Source organism: Gymnodraco acuticeps, unplaced genomic scaffold, assembly GCF_902827175.1.
Source record: "Gymnodraco acuticeps unplaced genomic scaffold, fGymAcu1.1, whole genome shotgun sequence".
NCBI lineage: Eukaryota > Metazoa > Chordata > Actinopteri > Perciformes > Bathydraconidae > Gymnodraco > Gymnodraco acuticeps.
The window spans coordinates 803,838-813,053 of record NW_022992149.1 but is presented as its reverse complement, the minus strand read 5'-3'; positions in this window follow the sequence as shown (position 1 = coordinate 813,053).

Sequence of the window (9,216 nt, the reverse complement as noted above, 5' to 3'; positions counted from 1 at the left end):
AGCGCGGGCACATACTGTACAGGCAGCAACAAAGGCCCTGGTGTCTTGAGCCATGGAAGGCCACCAGAACCGTTGTCTGAGAATAAACAGTGTGCGATGGACACCAGGATGACACGAGAGACGGGAGGCGTGTGCCCACTGCAGGACCTTGGAGCGAACAGGGGTAGGCACAAAAAGACTATTAGCTTTAGCTCTGAGAAGGCTGCATCGCACTCTGGGGTCCAGGAAAAACCAGTAGTAGGGGAAGTGAGTCTGGTTAAAGGACCCGCCACTCTGCTGTAGTCCCTGATGAAGCGCAGATAGAAATTGGCGAAACCAAGAAACTGTTGAAGCTGTTTAACTGAGGTTGGTTTGGGCCACCCCGCCACTGCTTCGATCTTCTCAGGGTCGGTCCTAAGCTTTCCTTCCTCAACGATGTAACCCAGGAATGAGACTGTTGACATGGAATTCGCATTTTTCCGCCTTCACAAAGAGTCTGTTTTCCAGGAGTCTCTGCAGCACCTGCCTGACATGGATAATGTGCTCCTCCTTGTTACGAGAGAATATGAGGATGTCATCCAAGTAGACAAAGACTGACCGGTTGAGGAGGTCACAGAGCACATCGTTCACCATCGACTGAAAGACTGCTGGGGCATTCGTCAGTCCAAAAGGCATCACCAGATACTCGAAGTGACCGAGTGGTGTGTTAAAGGCTGTCTTCCACTCGTCCCCTTCTCGGATTCTGACGAGGTGGTAGGCATTGCGGAGGTCCAGTTTGGAAAAAATGGTGGCTTCCTGGAGGGGTTCAAAGGCGGAGTTAATGAGACGTAGTGGATATTTGTTTTTTACAGTGATGGCATTAAGACCCCTGTAATCAATGCAGGGCCACAGCGAGCGGTCCTTCTTGGAGACGAAGAAAAAACCAGCACCGACCGGGGAGGAGGATGGCCGAATGACACCGGCAGCCAGGGAGTCATGGATATAACTCATGGATTTTCTCTCAGGGCGAGACAGGTTGAACAGACGTGAGGAAGGCAGAGGGGCCCCGGGAAGGAGGTCAATGGGATAGTCGTAGGGTCGATGAGGAGGAAAAGAAAGAGCTCGCTGTTTACTGAACACCTCTCCTAGGTTACGATATTCAGTGGGAACAGATGACAGGTCAGGCGGCTCGATCTTGGGTGGTGGAGAGGCGGCCTCTGCTGGCGGTAGGGCAGACTGCAGGCATGAGGATAAGCAAAAAAAACTCCAACTAATGATTTTGCCAGTTACCCAATCAATTTGGGGTTGTGTGTTCTTAACCAGGGATGGCCCAACACTATGGGGGCATGAGGTGAGGAAATTCGGTGAAACTGAGTAAACTCACTGTAAGGGAAACTTCTGTGTAGCAATGCAGTGGGAGTCACCGACTCAGGAAGGAGACACGGTGGAGCAGGAGCTTTGATGTCAAACACTGATGGTTTATTTGGAGTTACGGCCGGAGGATTCACATCACAAGTCCACAGCAGTCCCGGTGAGACTGCACGGGTGGGTTGCCATGTCAATTCTGGAGAGCCTCTCTCTTGCCAGCCCATTTAACTGGTTCCACAGAGAGTCATCAACATGTTTTGATAAGATAGCTTTAGATAGTTTGGGCACACTAAGTTACCAGCTTCCGCCACTTATGGCCTTGGATATGTCATGCCCTGGAGTCCTCAGACAACAGAGAAGGAAGTGTCCCAGTGTACCCACAATACAGACCATCTGTGACCCAGTATTGACCGGTCACAGAATGGGAACAATAACATTATTGGCTGAAGCAGCCTGTGTCCTTAAAGGAGGTAAACAGATGTCAAGGTTTGTCCTGTATGTCACATCTTGGCGTCTATGATAATTATTTCCCTAACACTCACGATGGTTTCCAGACAGAATGAGGTTGGTGCGGTGAGTGACTTGGGCCAGGAATTTTCCATTTAGAGCATTAGCATTAAGAGGTGAATCTAACACTTCGCAGGAAATTCCTGCCTGAGCTGCAATGTCAATGTCCAAAAAGTTCTCATCCGCCCCCGAGTCCACTAAGGCGAGCAGGGGTAGGGACTGTTGGTTGCAGCAAAGCACGGCTTCTAGCTGCGTTCTGGGTCGGGGGTTGAGAGAGAGAGAGAGAAGAGCTCGCCAGAATCCCCACAGCTACTGACAAGCCTGACCTTTTTGGCAGATTAGGACAGGAGGAAACGAGATGACTGGTTTGGCTGCAATAAACACATTCCCCAGCCTGGATCCTTCTAGCACGCTCAGATGGTGGGGATCAAGTGAGGAGTAGCGGGGATTGGGGTTACGGCTATTCCTATCCCTACGTCTCTCTCTGAGGCAATTATCAATCTTGATGGCTGTGGCAATTAAATTATCCAAGCTAACTGGATCATCCCTAGCAGCTAGCTCGTCTTTAATTGCTTCGTTCAGCCCCTGAAGAAAAACATCCTGCAATGGCTCGTTATTCCAGCCTGAGTCGGCAGCAACTGTTCTAAACTCAACTGAAAATACGGCTACACTACGGGAGCCCTGCCGGAGAGAAAGAAGGCGTCTGGAAGCGTCCCTCCCCCGTACCGGGTGATCAAAAACTTTTTTCATTTCGGAAATGAAAGTATCATATGACCAGCAAATTTGTGGTTGGCTCTCCCTAACAGCTGTAGCCCAATCTAAAGCACTCCCCCTCAACAGACTCATTACATATGCTACCCTAGCCCCATCTGTGTGATAAGTACTAGGCTGCTGCTCAAAAACTAACGTACACTGGAACAAAAAGGCTCTACAAATACCCAAATCTCCAGCGTATCGCTCCGGTGTGGGAATGACAGACTCTAGCTGATGGAGGGGTGCGGCAGGAGGGGGGGGAGGGCTGTCGGCTGTGCAGCGGGCTGCAGGGGAGAAGACTGTGAGGTGAGCAGTTCTGCTTGCGTGCCGATCCTTTGTACGTTAGTGGAGAGGTTCCGGAGAGTCTCCATTACTTCACGGAGAACCGCATCGTGATGCTCCACGAGAGCACCTTGATTGGCCAGGGCCTGGCTGAGTTCGTCCGCAGTTTTTGACCGGTGGCTTGTGTCCGCTGGGTCCATTCTGGCCAGATCATTCTGTTACGGTTATCCGAGAGGACCCAAACGCAGGACACGGCAGGGTGTTAAAAAAGGTTTATTTTTGAGCTGGAGGAGCGTGGAGAATAATCCGGCTGGTGGCGGCTGTTGAGGTGGAGGAGCGTGGAGAATAATCCGGTTGGAGAGTGATCCTGGAGCACAAGAAGAACAGGTAAGAAGAACATTCAGGTGAAGAGGAAATAGCTAATAATGCTAAGAAGGCTGAGAGTTTTACCACTGGGGTTAAACAACGATCTGGCGCTGACAAGTTGTGGAGCTTCCGCTGATATGCCATTAGTAAATGGCTGATGGAAATCAGGTGTGTAGTAGAGAAGGGTGCCCAACTGATTGCAGCAGGTGGAGGTTGAGCCGGGAGCCGGGAGCCAGGAGTGACAGCCACCACGCCCACACAGACAGGGAAAGGGAAAACACACACACAAGTGAGGTGGCTGGAGAGTACAACCACCACACAATTGTGAAATGCTGTGGTGTTTTGTGAAATGCTGTGGCGTTTTGTGAAATGCTGTGGCGTTTTGTGAAATGCTGTGGCGTTTTGTGAAATAATGTGGCGTTTTGTGAAATGCTGTAGCGTTTTGTAAAATGCTGTGGCGTTTTGTGATATGCTGTGGCGTTTTGTGAAATGCTGTGGCGTTTTGTGAAATGCTGTGGCGTTTTCTGAAATGCTGTAGTGTTTTGTGAAATGCTGTAGTGTTTTCTGAAATGCTGTGGTGTTTTGTGAAATGCTGTGGTGTTTTGTGAAATGCTGTGGCGTTTTGTGAAATGCTGTGGCGTTTTCTGAAATGCTGTAGTGTTTTGTGAAATGCTGTAGTGTTTTCTGAAATGCTGTGGTGTTTTGTGAAATGCTGTGGTGTTTTCTGAAATGCTGTGGTGTTTTGTGAAATGCTGTAGCGTTTTGTGAAATACTGTGGTGTTTTGTGAAATGCTGTAGGGTTTTGTGAAATGCTGTAGCGTTTTGTGAAATACTGTGGTGTTTTGTGAAATGCTGTAGCCTTTTGTGAAATGCTGTGGTGTTTTGTGAAATGCTGTAGCCTTTTGTGAAATGCTGTGGTGTTTTGGAAATGCTGTAGCCTTTTGTGAAATGCTGTGGCGTTTTCCGAAATGCTGTAGTGTTTTGTGAAATGCTGTAGCGTTTTGTGAAATACTGTGGTGTTTTGTGAAATGCTGTAGCCTTTTGTGAAATGCTGTGGTGTTTTGTGAAATGCTGTAGCCTTTTGTGAAATGCTGTGGTGTTTTGTGAAATGCTGTAGCCTTTTGTGAAATGCTGTGGTGTTTTCTGAAATGCTGTAGCCTTTTGTGAAATGCTGTGGCGTTTTCCGAAATGCTGTAGGGTTTTGTGAAATGCTGTAGCGTTTTGTGAAATACTGTGGTGTTTTGTGAAATGCTGTAGCCTTTTGTGAAATGCTGTGGTGTTTTGTGAAATGCTGTAGCCTTTTGTGAAATGCTGTGGTGTTTTGTGAAATGCTGTAGCCTTTTGTGAAATGCTGTGGCGTTTTCCGAAATGCTGTAGTGTTTTCTGAAATGCTGTAGTGTTTTCTGAAATCCTGTGTCGTTTTCTGAAATGCTGTTGTGTTTTGTGAAATGCTGTAGTGTTTTCTGAAATGCTGTAGTATTTTGTGAAATGCTGTAGTGTTTTGTGAAATGCTGTGGTGTCTTGCACTTCAGGGCCACCGTAGGTATAGGATAGATACAATTAGGATTGCATGAGTCTCTGTGAACAGTGGCTGTGCATCTGTCAAGTGAATCAGCACTCAGACAGTACAGTACCTGGCTAGCTGGCTTAGTGATTCTGTTTGTCTCATCTGTCTCTACATGACCAGACTGAATAAGCAGAGCCATTTGTCTAAAAGAGTCCTGTCAGTGTAACCACTGAAGCCAGAGCTGCTCCATGTCCTGGATAGATAATGAGCAAGGTGGCAAAAAAAAGCTCCAGAGAGGAGAAGTGAGTAACCGTAGTACATGAGTAAGAACATAACAATGTTTGCTAACAACATCAAGTCCCAGGTAGGAAAATATTTTCCTGAAAGCAAGGCACCTGGTAGCATTTACTTATTCTATGAAATGAAAGAATGCATGTTGAAAAAGCAAAACTGAAACGTTGACTTATTAGGTTAGTTGAAAGCAATACGATTTGGTTTAACCTAATATTTATTTTTCAAACGTGCTATTATTTCGCAACCGAGTGTGAAGCGGCTGGGATGAGGATCAGCACCTCCAAATCTGAGGCCATGGTTCTCAGCAGGAAACCGATGGACTGTCCACTCCAAGTAGGGAATGAGTCCTTACCCCAAGTGAAGGAGTTCAAGTATCTCGGGGTCTTGTTCTCGAGTGAGGGAACAATGGAGCGTGAGATGGGCCGGAGAATCGGAGCAGCGGGAGCGGTACTGTAGTCGCTTTACCGCACCGTTGTGACGAAAAGGGAGCTGAGCCAGAAGGCAAAGCTCTCTGTCTACCGGGCCATTTTCTTTCCTACCCTCACTTATGGTCATGAAGGATGGGTCATGACCGAAAGAACGAGATCGCGGATACAAGCGGCCGAGATGGGTTTTCTCTGCAGGGTGGCTGGTGAGAAGTTCGGTCATCCGGGAGGGACTCGGAGTTGAACCGCTCCTCCTTCACGTCGAAAGGAGCCAGTTAAGGTGGTTCGGGCACCTAGTTAGGATGCCACCTGGGCGCCTCCCTAGGGAGGTGTTCCAGGCACGTCCAGCTGGGAAGAGACCAAGGGGTAGACCTAGGACCAGGTGGAGGGATTATATCTCTTCGCTGGCCTGGGAGCGCCTTGGGATCCCCCAGTGAGATTTGGTTGATGTGGCCAGGGAAAAGAAAGTTTGGGGCTCTCTGCTGGAACTGCTACCCCCGCGACCCGACCACGGATAAGCGGGAGAAGATGGATGGATGGATGGATGGATTATTGCCTTCAACTAACCTAATACAGTCATGTGAAATCTGTTGACACAATACATTTAAGTAAACGTTTCAGTCTTTTCAGTTTGAGCTTTCCTAGATAGGGATAAGGATAGATAACTAATTCCCAATAAGGCATCAAAGCTTTAATCGAGGATACCGAAAATCCAACAATGTAAAATAAAAATCCAAGGCAATGCGCCAAGTCAGGCGATCGTATTTAAAAGGAATAGCGAGGCTTGATTGCATTAGAAATATATTTTTTGTCTGAGGAAGAGACTGATTTTGGCCCATTCCCAAACCGCCCCCTACACCCTACCCCTCCGTTTGTGCGTTCACGCGGAGAGTCCGCCATATTGAGGGCTGTTCCAAAGCAACGAGTGTGGAGCGGTGTGGAGGGGGAGTGGGCTATCAAGCCCTCAAACAGCGAGTCTGCAGCGGTGCTGACTTGAGACCGGTCTCTACCTGACCGGAGTCACGCTGTGTGTGTCCGTCAGTAAACACGCTGTTTACAAGTAGTTCCAGCAAACATCCACTGATAAACTACGATGTTAACAACCTCATGATAACCTCATTAGTTTTTAACTTAGGATCATAGTATGATCCTAAGTTACTATGATCATCATACCTGTGTTTAGTCTAGAAAAAGGTAAATGTGTGCATTTTATTATAAAGTTGTGTATATTTACAGACCGTTGCAAAAACTAAGAGGCTTATAAACATCAGGTTTAAAACTAAAAGAGCTTTGAAACACAATGAAAGATGTTTGGAGTTTTATTTGAGTTATTCATTTAAACTTTTTGTCTAAGAGATGCTGATTTGAAACCGTTGTTACATACAGTTACGGCATTTCCTGTTTCTGCCGGAGAGAGGGGAGGCCGTCCCAAAGCTTGCTGCTGTATTTACTCCCTCCATCTGACAGGAGGGAGCCTCGTTGAGCTGCGAGTGTGGCAACAGACGGAGTTCACTCCATCACAGAGGGGTAGGGTCGAGGGAGTGGTTTGGGATTGGGCCGTGGTATTCTACACGGACTGGAAGTAGTAACTGTTGACAAGCATTTTTTTTATTTTACACACATCAGGGTATAAGCACAAAACTATAGGTGCTCTGTACCTATATTTATTTGTGAAATAAATCAAAATCAAACCAACGATTACAAGCCTGCAGACATCGACTGGATTGTTTGACTTGTAATCTGTCAATCAAAGAAAATGCAAGTGGCAGCTAGCTAGAAAATAGTCAGCTAACCAACTGACAACAACGTATTTGTCATTGTTGCTACTGTTTTGTTGAGGAACAAGGTGAAATGCAACACAGTAGGAAGTAAAAACATGAAATGAGCCTGCATGGTGTACAAAGCAGTAAAGACATACCAGACCAACTTGGCACCACCAGTGTAACTTAGTGAACAAGGAAGAAAGCACCTGATAAAGTTATTAAGGAAGAAAAGTGCATGGATCCTTGAAAAGGGGAAGTCATACGTCCCATAGCTGAGACAGCAAAATGTGGCAAGATGGAATAAAATGAGCAATAACACAGACAAAAACAATGAGGTGTCATCTGCATTAATTTACTACACCCGGTAATTCAGCTCATTTTAATATAGCAACACTCGGAAAAATGTATAAATGAGACCCAGAGGGAATATCGAGATGTGCTGCAAACTCAAACAAACACTAGCAGCCGGACCAACCTTGAGCACCGTGGGCTTCAGTATCACACAGGAGGTCACATTGCAATACCAATTATGCTTGTTTCTAGGCTATTTTGGGGCAACGTTGAGGCTTAAAGCAACAGCATGAGAACCTTTGAGGAATTTTACCAGACGAAAGTAAACAGAAAAGACCTCTGCCTGGATAGGAGAAAAAAAACAGATGGAGGCTGCAGGGTGTGAAATGATCAGACTTGATCTTCACCAAATCATGGACAGTTCACACCCCGGTTATGGGCCTACTCTGTGCGTGTGCGTGTGTGTGTGTGTGTGTGTGTGTGTGTGTGTGTGTGTGTGTGTGTGTGTGTGTGTGTGTGTGTGTGTGTGTGTGTGTGTGTGTGTGTGTGTGTGTGTGTGTGTGTGTGTGTGTGTGTGTGTGTGTGTCCTAGCATTACCATACTTGTGGGGACCTACATCTGTTTACACAGTCACGTGTGGGGACTCACCTCCCTTATGGGGACAAATTGGAGGTCCCCATGAGGGGAATCATTAATTTTAGGGTGAAGACTTGGTTAGGTTTAGGGTTAGGCATGTGTTGGTTATGGTTAAGGTTAGGATAAGTCTCCAGGAAATGCATGTAAGTCAATGTAATGTCCCCTGAAGTGATGTGTGTGTGTGTGGGTGTGTGTGTGTGTGTGTATGTGTGTGTGTGTGTGTGTGTGTGGTGTGTGTGTGTGTGTGTGTGTGTGTGTGTGTGTGTGTGTGTGTGTGTGTGTGTGTGTGTGTGTGTGTGTGTGTGTGTGTGTGTGTGTGTGTGTGTGTGTGTGTGTGTGTGTGTGTGTGTAGCAGTAAATCCGAACTTCCTTCCTGTCTGAGCGATATCACAGGCCAACAATAACACACATGCACACACATACACTCACTCATCTGTCGCTCTCTACTACTTGAGGGCAGTGCACACAGATCAGGCGGATCAGAAGGTTCCATGTGAATGGTACACACACACACACACACACAATCCTGTCTAGAAGCAGGACAGCCTGGGAATTGTAGACACACTCTCCACCATCCTTCCTTAAGAAAATAAAGAACAGATAAGTACTGTATGAACTGCTGAAAATGAAAATGTGTTTGACTTTCCTGCACGGTACTATTTTGCTAAAATTAAACAAATGGGTGACTCACTGAAATGCAAGACTAACCAGATGTGGGATAAGATTCTCCTGAAAAAAATGGGGGCAAATTGTGAGGAAACTGATTATTATTTTCACCCCTATTTCGCTTATAATTATAATGCACTAAACTTAAATAAACAAAAACCGCACATAAGGTTACAATGTCGCCCTACACTTTGTCCCTAAGGGATCCTTTCCTGCTGTTAATGTATCAGGAACAATGCTGACCTCAGCTGGACCAATTGTGTTACTGCTGTTGTTTACGCTCCTTTATGAAAAGCAGCGTGCATCAGAGCAGACTGAATTATGTAGCAATTCTACAGAGAGAAGTCTGATGGAGCATACAATCAAAGAGAGAGCCAAAGACAGAACGATAAAAGGAGGG